This window comes from Taudactylus pleione, unplaced genomic scaffold (assembly GCF_031769625.1).
Source record: "Taudactylus pleione unplaced genomic scaffold, aTauple2 ptg000289l, whole genome shotgun sequence".
In the NCBI taxonomy this organism is placed as follows: domain Eukaryota; kingdom Metazoa; phylum Chordata; class Amphibia; order Anura; family Myobatrachidae; genus Taudactylus; species Taudactylus pleione.
Window position 1 is genome coordinate 5,636,826 of NW_028284691.1, and position 14,321 is coordinate 5,651,146.

The window sequence follows — 14,321 nt, forward strand, 5'->3', positions numbered from 1 at the left end:
AACACCATTAGGACGTTATAGTGAGCAGGCAGAGTGACTACAGGCATCTTTGCATGTGTGTTTGTCCAGGGCCGGCTCTAAGGGTGCACCGCTCCCCTGGCCCACGGGTGGTCAAATCGGGAGGTTGGACCCCAGAGACTCTGAATGGATGCTGCGCGCATGCGTGCTACATCCATTCAGTGAGGGAGAGGGGCTGGGGGAAGCCAAGCTAGTGAGGCTCCCCCCCAGCCTGACATTACCATACACCACATAGGGGACGTGGTGTATGGTAATTAGGCCATGCCTCCATTTTCGGACGAAGATAGGGTGCACTGGAGAGGGCCGGCACAGGGTGCTCTGACCTCTAGCCGGCCCTGTGTTTGTCAGACACACAAGCTAGCAACTGCAATCCAGTGCTCTGCAAAATGCAAACAGACTACTGTATGGTGCTGCAAATAGGATCTTGTGTATGATTGTTTGTTAAAAAGTTAACTTTTTGCAAAAGGATATCTATCTAGTATCTATCTGCACTGCAATATACTGTATATATTGTCATTGTATAATGGCAGAGACAATGTGATTTCAAGATTATTTGTCCTACAAATAATTTGTTGTGTCTGTCTGAGTGAGCTGCACCCTAAACAAGACCACTTTTCCTGTTATTAAAATTATATAATACAAAATTCTGTTGTTTAAAAAAACAATACATGTAGTCTTTTCTAATTCAATTTAAATTGTGTATTTGAGACACATCGAATATTATCATTTCTATGCGCTGTGGTATTCCTGTCATCTTTATCCCAAACTAATTATTGCAAAGATGCAATTTTCTTGCCCTGGTGTGTAAACAAATTGCCAGGCTTTTATAACTGAATTAAAAAATGTATATAGTGTTTTTGAGGCACAGGAAAATATTACTGTTCCTACTGTGCGGTGGTATCTACACCATCTTTACCACAAAATAATTATTGCAAAGAATTGATTTTCTTTTTCTGGTGTGTAAAAAAAATGACCAGTCTTTTAGAAACAAATTAAAAAATTTATATAATGTGTTTTTGAGAAGCAGCGTATATTCCTGTACTTAGTGGGTGTTGTTGTCTGCCCATCAGCTGCATACAAAAATCATAAGTGGAATAAAATAGGATTTTGGTACTTACCGTTAAATCCCTTTCTCCAATTCCCCATAGGGGATACTGGAGTATATACAATAGGTATAGACTGGTAATGAGTGGAGCCTGGCACTTTAAATTTCTTTAAAAATGTAGTTGGCTCCTCCACCTCTATACCCCAGCCGACCTCAGTTAGGATTAACCAAGTCCGAGTGTAGACAGAGAGTAGAATAACAGAGCAAGGATAGATAAACAGAAGGAGAAACCAACTAATAAAGGTCCAGGACCGATAACAGCGAACATAAGCAACACGCTACAGACAAGCAAGGCACAGCTGGAAAAACTCACCAAAACAATACTGCAGCAAGAACATCGCTGGGAGGGTGTCCAGTGTCCCCAAAAGGGATTTATCAGTAAGTACCAAAATCCTATTTTTTCCTTCATCCACTGGAGGACACTGGAGTATATACAATGGGGACATCGGGACATCCGGAAGCTGACATCCCAGGTGGGAAGGCACAGACAATCCCACAGAACCCCACAACCAGTAGAAAATAAGAGTCGCCAGAAAGCAAATGGTAGAATCAAACAAAGGTAGGACAGTGGACCGAACAGTCGCATAGCAAGCCAACAAGCGGAGGCACGTTGGCTGTCTGCCCCTGAGAACCCCACCAAAAACACAGTGTATCAGAAGCACCAATGTGAAGCTGTTGTAGCATGGAAGTAAAATGAGAACAAGACTCAAGAAAACCATAACCATAGAGGCTGCAGCCGACCAAGAAGAACCACACAGATGAACACTGCGGAAGGCCTATCCAGATACAAAAGAGGCCGGCTTCGTGCTAAGCACAGCACAATCACAATGAAAAATAAAGTAGGGAGAGTGATCAGACAAAGCTTCAAGCTCTGACCCTACTGAGCAAAGACAATAGCCAACTGCAGAACTGACAACCAGAACCATAATTAAGATCCACCTAGTCTAGGAATTCAAACCTATCCGATTGAAGAAAGCCGATGAATTGATTAAGGAAAATACCATCAGGTTGAAATTCCATAAAGCAGGAGGAGGGACCAAAGGTGACTGGACTCACAAACTCCCCGCAGAAGATTTGTAGATCAGGTAGCAGGGCAACTGAAGCTGATTACAGAAAGAGAAGGCAGCCATTTGCCTCTTCAGCAAGGTTCAGATGAAGACCCATATCCGCCTGGATGTAACGACAAGGCCGGGACTGCTGAACCACTGTGTGAATAACAAGTAACAAGAGATGTCCAAAAGAAAAGGAAGGGTGCCATCGACACTGACTTCCTGGCCGAAATGGAGAAGGAAGAACAGATTTCGGGATACCCCAGTACCTCAAGATCACTGTTGCGACAGCCACGCCGGTAACAAAGATGCAGAAGTGCGAGGAATATAAGAGAAAAACCTGGTAAAGAATATTCCGCCAATTTGGAACAGCCACGGGTGCTTGCAAGAAACGAAAGATCCAAGTACCACCCTCTGCGAGGCCAAGCCGGGTCCACAAGGAGGACGGGCGTGGATTAACACAAGATAAGTCTTAGAGTCCGTGCCCCCGGCCAACTAGGAGAGGACGTGGACTAAGCAGGATACACTAGTTAGGATCACATGAGTACCAATAAAAAGTGTTGCTGCACTTGTCCCAGGAGGGAGCCAAGAAGTGGACTAAGAAACCATCAAGGCCCAACAACAAGGTCAGGAGTAGATAGGTAAAGTACTAATGTGTATCGCTCCACAAGGAGAGATAACGGTTGTGGTAGACTATGGAAACCTATGTACCATAGAGGAAAGCCCATCAGCCCAGAGAGGAGTGGAGAAGGGATAGAGCTTAAAGTGCGATACAGAATTTTGTAATTGGTATGCCTAACCCTAACCTCCCCCCCAAGTGCCTAACCCTAATCCCCCCTCTAAGTGCCTAACCCTAACCACCCCCTTCCCCGCTGCCTAAACCTAAGTCCCCCGGGGGGGTGCCTAACCCTAAGTCCCCCCCCAGGGTGCCTAATGCTAACCCTCCCTCACCCTAGCCTAACCCTAACCCTCCCGGGGGGGTGCATAACCCTAAGTCCCCCCCCGGGAGCCCTAAACCTAACCCTCCCCCCCGCGGCTGTCCGCTCGCGGCGCCCGGCATCACTACGATCGGGATGCCGGATGCCGGTCTCCCGGCGTCGGGGAAATGCCAGGCGTCTACATCTAGACGCCCGGCATTTCACCCTTGCCGGGATATGACAGTCGGGAAGCCGGCTGCCGGTATTTAGGCAGTCGGCTTCCCGATTGCATACCCAGAATTTTATACTCTCCCCGAAAAAGATACAACCCTGTAAGGAGCTACAGAACAATACAGAATTGTCTGACCAGGTCTATCCGACAGGGGAATATAGAACTAGTGGAGTAACCAACATATAGTATCAGATGTATTAGAGTCTGTATGTACACCTCATTACTGTATAAGGAAATAATGAATAGGAAGCTCTCAGGGTGTGGAGCTAAAATGAATGAAAAAGGGGGTACCCTATGGGACAGGTGTCTGCTAGTATAGCATACAGGGTGCTATGTCAGGAGTGCATTGTTGCACAGAGAACTTGTTACCCTTCTAAAGGGGTCTGTGACAAGGGAATGTGCATAGAAATGGGTAGCCTTACCTGCGAGCAACTAGGAGCCGCCTGGCCACCTTGTAGATCCTTACTGACCCATGTTCAATTTAGCCGACCCCAGCACCCTCAGACAGGCAGAGTACCAGAGAGAGAGAGAAAAAGAGAGAAATAGAAATAGTAGGTGGCACTCAGACTATTTCTATTGTGCTGTGGAAGAAGGCATCGGCAGAATTTGCATTTGTTTTGGTCATAATGCTGTGTATGAAATTTGCATACATACATACATACATATATACAGTATATACAGTACATATACATATATACAGTATATATATATATATATATATATATATATATATATATAAAATTATATACAACAGACAGTTTACACTGACCAGTCTATGTGGCTAAGAGAGACAGAGAGGCCAGTCTATTCAGTAAAAAATAATGTTGTCTCACACTAGCAGGAAACATAGCGTTATTGCTAATCTAACACTATGTTCATTGAAATGTTTATTAGGGATGTAGTTAATTGACCGGTGGACTAAATGCCGCCGATCTATATCCCAACCAGACGGGGGACTGAAGATAGGCGTCGAAACTATCTTCATCCTGAGGCCGGAATGCCAAAGGACACCGGACTGATCTAGGTAAGTCCGGCTGTCCCTAGTACTTAGCCACGATGGGGGGGTAGGTTTAGGGTGCAGAGGAGGGGGGGTTAGGTTTAAGCACCCCTGGGGTGGACTTAGGGTTAGGCACCAACTTGGGTGTTTAGGGTTAGGTACCCCTAAGAGAGGGTTAGGGGGGGAGAGGGGGGGTTAGGAGACTTACCTGCCACTGTCGGGATCATCATACTGACGGGCTGCCGCCAGGGTCGGACTGGCCCACAAGGGTACAGGGGAATCCCCGGTGGGCCCCACTGCCCAAGAGCACACCCCCTTCTTTAGGGATCAGGTTCCAGACTGTGCACTTGAATTATACATTATACAACATGTTACATTATACTGCACTGCATTGTTTTTTCTACAATGTATTTCTGTTATTAATTTGGTACATTATTTTGCATGCACTAGCAGTATTTACTGTATATATTTTTTAAAGAGTCCTAGACCAGCGGGTGTGTGGCCAGCCTCTGTGTTGGCTGGCCACACCCCCTCTGGAGTTCGGCCACACCCCTAAGTATGTGCCCCTATCACTGCATTCCCCCGATGCGCCCTTCATGCCCCAGTCTGACACTGACTGACACTGTCGGGATTTGAATCAGCGGATAAACAGCTGCCGGCGTTTCAATCCCATTCCATTTATTACACCCCTTGGAAGACACACAATACAGCTTAGCATAAAAAAATGAGGGATAATAATAAAGAAAATAATTTTCCTACCGTATCCCTTGTTAATATATGGAATATAGGATGCTTACCAGATATTAAACTGACAAGAACAGATACTACACTTGATCTTAGCCAAAAGGCAGAGAAGTGATGAGATATTTAGATTCAAGCAATCCTGTTTACCTAACAGAGGGCCTTAATCAGGTTGGATCACACAGCTGCGTTCGCAGGCAGCCGGTCGATGTTTGTGCTCTGCGCATGCCGCTGCAATCGGGAAGTGATCACAGTGAGCACGCAGTCCAATAGCATAGTGATTGGCATGAAGTGACCGTAGAGGGGGGGGTGGTCGGCGGAACGTAGACGTGTCTCTGCATTTGAACGCCATTACAGGAGCATGCATAATTAAGCCTCTGCGATTGCATGCGCTGGCAGAGGTCTAGATAGCAACAGGAAGATTAGCAGTTTGTGAGGTAGGGTCAGGTCAACCACAACTGTGCAAATGTTTCCCATGTTATCGATGTTTTCGCTGTCGTTGGAAGTGGGCGGCTTTATACAGTGATGGGCGTCTTGGTATAGTGCTGCGGTTGCCGCGTGATTGCATTCATTAGCATATTTTCACAGCTAGCGGGTGCGTGCGAACGCAACCGTGCGATCCATGCTGGATCATGTCCTGATACTGTAAGTATTGAGCCAAAAGCCGTAGCTCCCCCCCTGTTCTGTAAACATGCAGCTGGTCTCAAAACTAAATGAGACAACAGAATTCTGACTATATTGTATAGAAACTGTAGCCGTAAAAAGATTTGTTCATCTATTGGGGTGTGGGAGGAAACCTACAGAAGTACAGGGAGAGCATACAAACTTCACAGTTAGGTAAGTAGTGGACATCAAACTCACAACCTCAGTGCTGTAAGGCAGTAATGCTAACCATTGTACTGTCTGTGCTGCCCTGAGAGGGAGCTCTACTTGCATGTCCCAGTCCTGATTGTGACAGGGAGGGCCAGAATGTTAACATGGTTATATATCTTTATTAACGTGTGTTATCATGTTACCATATAACAACCTTCTTAAATACAATGTAACTTAACTTCTAAAAATAAATACTCAGACAACGGTGTTGGCATTTAAATATTTTGTCATATTTATTTTTGACAAGTCATTAAATTTTAGACTATAAGTTAAAACTAATAATGGTGACGGCACAAAAAAGAACGCACAGGACAATAACAACAATACAAACACAAACACAAGCCAAGCATTGGTGATCAACTCTCCTTTACCTTTAGCCACCTGTCCAGGTGGTATAGCCATTTCCCATCCAGGACAATTGGCTGTCACCTTACTCCACTTTAATGAGAGCGCACCCACTATGCCTAAGTATTAACATAAACTAACTGCCAAGCACGCCACTCCACGAAACAAATGTGCATTCTGGAATTGAATCAACACATGTTCCACAACACCACCTACATTCTCCAACATGTACCTCACCACTGCAGTATTGACCTTCCTTCTAGACACATCCAACCATGCACCAGAACCAGCACACCTACAAACATTCCGTTGACAATGAAGGAACACAACAACTTGCAGGAAGTCACAGCTTCCGCTATCAATTGGATACACCGACAATAGAGCGCAAATCCTACAGTGCGCTGACCTAAAGCATTCCCACATAGATTCAGCACCTTATAATACGGAAAGAAAAAGAAACAAACACAAACAAAGTAGTCGAACCACAGATACACCATACCGACAAGACATGGAAAATGTAACAAAGAGGGGGGAAGGGAGAGGGGAACAACATAGCTAACCAGACTTGAGGCAAAAAACATAAAAAAAAAACCCAGAGTAAACTAAACATCACGCCATATCATATAATTCAGAAGACAATTGGCCCCCGGGGGAAATAAAAAATTCCTTATAGACTCCCGCAGTATGTCGGCGAGTGGTTAGGCCTCCGGTGAGCTATGTTGGAGCAAAAATAGCTAAACCCGGATGAATATAATGTCAGAACGCAGCCGCCACCGACCAAGGGATTGGATATCCCCCTTGGATAAGCAAACAGAAGCCGCAGATGAAGCAGCTCCTATTCTAAATGAGTGAGTACCGAACTCGCCTGGCTCGAGCTCTGAAAAAGCCAAACTATGCTGCAAAAACATGACAAAAGTGGTATTTCATAACCGGGATACATCCTTGTGCATCAACCATGTCCCATCCCATCGCCATGCATCTGCTCAAAGGCGCGCGCCAGCACCACCGGACATACTGCAGGAATGAGATATGGTTGAAGTGAAAGCCAGCACCCTTTACCAGCCTGGTCTGTACTGGAGCACTGTATAAGGCCTAGCATCGCTTCCGGGCATACATATTACATCATCAATAGTGAGTGGTGGGTCAGCCCTCTTAAAAGAGACAACTAATTTGCAGACCCAAAATGCTACATGAAGTGTCATGGCGAAAACCTTATTGAAAACCTAATTTCAAAGCTGAAAAATAAAACAAACTGAAGGGACGGCAGCCACTAAGTAAAGAACATATACATATCAAAAAACACCTGCAGTCAACCACTTTTAAGGACCTTAAGGGGCCGGAACTGTCATATAACACAGAGAAAACAGACAAAATAGAAAATATGCCGTACCACAGTGAGCGAGTGCCCTACCGAATACAGGGCCTGATTCAGAGCCGGACGCTATTAGCGCTCGCTCGTTCAGAAAAAGGGGGTGGCTATTCAAATGAACCGTTTGCTCTTTGCGGTCCGTTGACGCCTCTATGTCTGAACGAGCGAACAAAACATGCGGTCGTTTTTTTAAAAATACGCCCCCTGGCCGCTCGCATCATACGTCATGTCCGCTATTTATTAGATTAATCGAGTACATCGAACAGCGTATGAACTGCTTGCTATTCTTGTGGCTGGTTTTTCCTACCGCTATATTGCGAGCAGTTCTGACTATAATACAACCAAGTGACGTGGTCAATGACGCTGCTGTATTAATTATGCACACCCATAAAACGCCCGTTTTGACCTTTAAGCACGCCTGCGTTCTGAATTCCACTCCCCGTTTTCAAGCACCTTCCCCTGTTACCACCCACATACGCCTCCTCCTGTCACTCAAAATAGTAAGCATTCGCTATATAGCGAACAAACAATTTTCGGCCGCACTGACTGGTTCGCGCATGCGTATTACAAACCGTACGCATGCGCAGATGTGCGAACATCGCTCGGAACGAGCGTACGGCCGCTTACGAGCGGCTCTGAATGAGGTCCACAGATCCCAAATAAATGTCAGCATGACTCTGTGCAAGCTCTGAGCCACCAAAACCAGAAGAAACGCTTCCATTCCAGCCAAGCCGCCTGATAATATGTCGCAAAGTCCTGGGGGGCAATGGCCCTCAAAGCTAATTCCTAAATGCTGGCCTGATGATCTGCCAAACATAAGGACTCGGGTAACCTGCCAGAGACGTAATTCCCCTGTTTTTACTGGAAACAAGAGGCAGTGGCCCTTGGATTTTATATTGTGTACGCATAATATGCACATATTATAACATATCAGGCGTATTGTGTATTGCTCTTATGAATAAGTTTATGTGGTGCACTACGGAATTTGTACCAGTTGTTCATTAATTGTTTATTGTTCAATAAATTGATTTACTTTAATGCAATATGTCTACATAATATTTATGTTTTACATGTAAATGAGAGTACCATCGACTGGGACTGACTGACATATATGGGACCCCAATATCAGCATAATTGGGAAGTATTCCATAATTCTTATTTTGGCACTGTTCACACTGGAAATGCCACAGTAATATTTTTGCTACATATATTTTGAGTATCTTGGGGTGGTACTTTTTTCACATTTTATCTGCAGCCATAACCAATCATACTCACATTACCCAAGTGGTCCCCCAAGAGTTCTAGAGCAATCACAATGGGGAACAGCTCAAGCAACAGCATGTTCTTTGTGAACCCCTACGCAACCCACGTCAATGGCCAAAGTGAAGCACACCACGAACCGCTGAGTTAAGCTCAAAAAGCCAGTCGCGACAGCAGCGTCAGTAAAATTGGAGCTGAGTGTTACTGCAGGAGTACTCTACCACTTCCCTATGGGGATATAGCCGTAGCCAGCGCCACATACGACCGAGGCATATAGGGGATGCCGTCTTACAGAGATCCGCCACTGACAGCTGGACGGCTGGAGGTGGTACCAGATTCGGCACAGAAGCAAGCCTTTTCAGGACGAGCCCTCCTTTTGTAGATATTCAATGACATTCAAATGTTCCTGAGGGTGGGTTACAGGGTAGCACACCGCAAATATAAAGAAAAAACGCCGGCCAATTATGGTAGGATCAATAGGCATCCTCACCCGTGCCCCCCCAGAGCAGCAAGATGCTGGCCAGCCAATGGGCCCAGCTGCGTCTGAGCATGAGAAGGCAATGGGGAAGCAGCAACTGCTGATGACTGATCAATTGATGACCCAAGCGTGGAAGACTGGGACGCTAGCAAAGGGGTCAAAAAATGCTGGCCCAAGATGACTGCATATGGAGGGCAGCATTAGCAGCAGCTGGGTCATAGGTGGGGGGGGATGCCACAGCCATGGGACACAATGCACCCGGCGCGGGTGGAACAACCAGGGGAGTAGCAAGGGTGGTTCCAGAGGAGCGTGAAATGGACAGAGGGCACCATCTAGAGTTCCGGAATTCATGGGGGCGCTACATAGTATGACGGCCGCCTGTTAGTTTTATTTCAGTTAGTTTGCACTATACCCTAAATAAGTTACGGGTATTTTTAAAAAATTATTAGGAGACCTGGAATAATAATAATGGCGGTAGACAGAACATGACATGATTAGTAGTACTCACATAATATAGGTGCAATGTATGTTTGCGAAGTAGGAGCATAGCTGAGAAGGGAGCTTCCCATAGGTGTCCCCATTACAGTGATAGCTGCTTGGGGCAGTAACTGCAGTCATACGCTGTGCACCCTGTGATATCTCACTGTAGCACATGTATTCTGTACATTTTTAAGTTAAATGCTCAGAATATATAATACAATCTCCTCTATTGGCTGATAACAATGATTCAAAGGAGATAAAATGTAGATCCTAGGTGATATACATAAAAACAAAGCAGTGTCAAAGCAGCTACCCCTTAATGTCAGATAGCGCATCTCTAAAGCATTCTATTCCCCCAATGGGACCTCAATGCCCAGCATAAAAACTGCCACTGTTTGCTGTTTTTTTCTTCACTCCAGTATTCCCCCACAGGCCGGGGGGGGGGGGGGGGGGTTGGGGCTGCCCAGCTCCATGAATGAGAGACAATAACTGCTGGCATAACAGCAGGGGAATTGGCACCCCAGACCCGAGCATCCACAGCAGCTGGCGCACTTGCCGCTGCTGCGGTAGTGGAGAGCCCACCGCTACTGGACATACGCGGCCTCAATCCTAACAGCCCTTGTTTTTAAAGGGACAGGGCTCAGCTGTATTCATTTAGAAGCAAAAAGTCCCGTACTTTTTGCATGGTGGACTTTTCACCTACCGCTGGTTTTGCATGCGAAAAAGTATCGCGTGGGGTCCCCGCTTATCCCCGTATTCAATTCCAAAGGACGCTAAAATGCGTCCCGAAGAAACTTAAACAGACGAAAAGTCCTTGCAGATATGGGGAAATCAGCCTGACACTCCCCAAAAGATGAACTGACATGGGGGATCACTATGGATACCCCTGAATAGCCCTGCTGGATGTATTTGGAGTGCTTAAATGCTCTCAATTGGTGCTATTTTGCATCTCTGCACAAGTGATAAAGAATAGAATTTTGCTGTTTTTTTGGCCAAAAATAAGTAGTGCCAGCAAATTTGGGGTACATGAAAAAGGGTGCCAGCATGGTTTAAGATCGCTAAAGTGTAGGTCTTAAAAAGCGTTAAAAACGCACCTTCAGCAAGCCCCCTTTTTCAAAGTAATTTTTTGGGGTGTTATTTTTTGGATATTTTTTTTCGCAGTTTACCTTTGGGGATCTGTCCTAAGAGTGCAGGGTGGTTTCCAAAACCGCAATTGTGCACTTTTTTCAGCCAGTTATTCATAGGCAAAACTTTTCCACCGGGTACACCGGGTGAATCTTTTTATTTCATATGTGGGCTCCATTACAGATCATTTGAGCAAGTTGGGGAATCTGGGGGAGGGCAGAAAAAGAAACCGTGCACTGCCCTGGACATAGATGTACAGATTGGTACCCTTATGTACTGGATGGTGTATTATTCAGTATTAATAATTTATCTTATATCAGTGCAACCCGAACAGTGCATGTTTTCCAGATCTCCTAGTTGGTGCACAACTATATTCATTACTGGCTTTTCAATTTTGTACTACTGGCTGACACATTTTAAAAGATCAACAGGGACTGTAGTCAGGGCCGGCTCCAGGGGTCTGAGCACCCTGTGCCGGCCCTTAACAGGGTGCCCTTACATCACACGTGGCTTCGGGGCATGGCCTAATTACCATAGGCCATGCCCCCTACGTGATGTTATTTGTAGGCTTGCCAGCATGGCATGCCTTCAAATAATATCAGGCTGGGGGGAGCCTCACTACCTGGGCTTCCCCAAGCCCTCTCCCGTCACTGAATGGATGCCGCGTGCATGACCGCAGCATCCATTCAGACTCTGGGTTCTGGCACCGCCGCACAGCTGCGGCGGTGGGGGTTCCCAACCTCCCGATTTGACCACCTGCGGGCCACTTCGGCTCCACGTGTGGAACAGTGGGACAGTACTGTTCCGCTGAAATCGGGATGTTTGGGATGGGTGCGCCCTCCATGGGTGGCGCCCCTGTGCGACTGCACTGGTCGAACACCCCTAGAGCCGGCCCTGACTGTATTGCTAGTTATTTCATTTGTGACACTGAGGGGGATCCTAAAAAACATGCAACTTTAGTATTATATGCTATTTCTATTGTGGTCATCAAGGTGTGGCATTGTTGCCTAACTTTTCTGTCGCTTCCCCGGGAGAAGCCCTGGGAGGAGAGGCAGGTGGGTGGCGATGAGGGTGGGGCCTGACAATTTGCGTCATTAAGCCCCACACCCTCACAGCAAAATGCCGGTGTTTGGCTTAAATTTAAATAGGGGGTGGAGCCAAATGATGTGAATCACGTCATTAAGCCCCGCCCCCTGCACAGACACCTGTGATCGCCACAGAAATTCTCCTAATTCTGCCCACTTCACTAGGAAGTGGGAAAATACGGGAGAAATGCCTACCCTTCCGGGGGTGTGGGGGGTTACCCAAAAAATCGTGAGCCTCCCACAAAAACAAGGAGGGTAGGCATGTATGTGGTGTGGGCTGGGTGGGTGTTCAGGCTAGGCAATCACATAAACCCCTCCTGCATTTACCTATGGGGCTGGTCACTGCAGCCACAAAGATGACATTGACATGGGCATTAAGGACTGAGGGGGAGTCCCATGCACTGGCACACCTTCCACACAGCTGCAGCTGCAGCAGCTCGAGGGGGGAAGAACTATCAATAGGAGAACCACCCCTGCAGCCCCTAATAACATGGGGACACTGGAGTCAGGGACCAGTGTCTGGGGAGGCTGATTACTAGGCAGAGCAAGCATTAGCAACCCACACAAACACAAAATGGCAGCCGCGACTAATGGCATAGCCACACCCACCCCCAGCAGAACAATAAACCAGTGATAGGACAATGATTGAGGACAGAAAGGAAAGGTAAAAGTAATGACAGTAAGTAAGTAAATGAAAAGAATGACTAAAAACAATAAAGAACAGGAGTAGAGAAAGAAGGAGAAGGAAAGTACTAAGGGTCCGATTCAGACGCAGACGCTAAGCCGCGATTGCTCGCATCCAAAAGGGTCCGGGTATGCAAATTCCGCGATCGCACTGTCTGGTGTAAGGACTCCCTCTATGTCTTAGAGAGCGACGGCAGAGCGAACGTACGCCGGTGTAAAGACGCCCACTTTTCTTTCTTAGCACACGTCATCTCCAGGAAGTGTATGATTAACCAGTAACATCGAGAGCCATCAGAGCTGCACACAGCGCTTGAGGTAGACCCTACCTCACCGAAAACACTGCGATCACTGCAGGTTGAAATACAACCAGGTGACGTGTACAACGACGCCCCCATACTAGTTATGAACGCCCAATAAATGACATTTTGATGCCCAGACACTCCTGCATTCGCACCAACACCCCCTGTTCACAAGCACCTTCCCCTGTTACCACCCACAAACGGCACTATCTGTCACTCAAAGTAGCGCTCAGTCTGTGTACAACGAGCACACAATTCCCTATCGCAGTGACTGGCTTGCGCATGTGCATTGCGGCGCATGTGCAGATGGGCGACAGTCGCCCATAGCGAGTTTTATTAAGGAAAATGACGACTGACAAAAGGCCTGATTGAGACCCGCTCGTGAGCGCTGAGTGCTCGCAAGTGGGTCGATGTCGCCCAAGTGCGCATGATGGTATCATCTCCGTCGTGAGCATGCGTGAGACCCGAATAACGATGGCCAAGCCATCATTATGGGTCTCGCACCAAAGGGGGCGTGCTGTCACTGGTGATCGACAGCACACCCCCTTTGGTGGGCGTGCCACGGGCGTGGTTGCCCAGACGGAGATGTTCCCATGGGAACACCTACCGTCTGGGGCCGGCCCCACTGACATCACTAGTGATGTCAGTGGGAGTCAGTGGGAGTGCTTTTGGCTCTGATAGAGCCAAAAGCACTCCAGGGCTTGCGGCAGCGAGACCCTACCGCAAGGGTCTCATCGCAAGCCCGATGGTCGCGATGGTCTTGACCATCGCGACCATCATTTTGGCCACTCACTATGGCTGTGGGTGGCCACCCACAGCTATGCGAGCGGCCAGGAGGCCGCTCCAAAAAGGAGGAGGGATGGCCCTGATTCAGAGCCAGCGCTCTGTCAGAGTGTCTGGCTCTGAATCAGGGCCAAAATGCACATCCCTGTCCTGGAAAAAACTGGAATAAAGAAACAGAGGGTCTCATTCAGACCCGCTCGCGAGCGCTGTACGCTCACAAGTGGGTTGATGGTGCCCACGTGTACATGTGCATGACGGAGGGAGCTCCATCGTGTGCATGCGCGAGACCCGGCGAGCGACGGGGAAGCCGTCGCTCGGGGTCTCGCACCAAATGGGGCATGCTGTCGATGGTGATTGACAGCACGCCCCCTTTGGTAGGCGTGGCTGCCCAGACGGAGGCGTTCCCATGGGAACGCCTTCCGTCTGGGACTGGCCCCACTGACATCACTAGTGATGTCAGTGGGAGTGATTTTGGCTCTGA

General features: G+C 47.4%; 1 pseudogene; it reads right to left on the bottom strand.

The window, feature by feature from the left end:
- Positions 1 to 5,044: 5,044 nt before the first annotated feature.
- Positions 5,045 to 5,178, bottom strand: LOC148511950 (U2 spliceosomal RNA; annotated as a pseudogene).
- Positions 5,179 to 14,321: the final 9,143 nt, after the last annotated feature.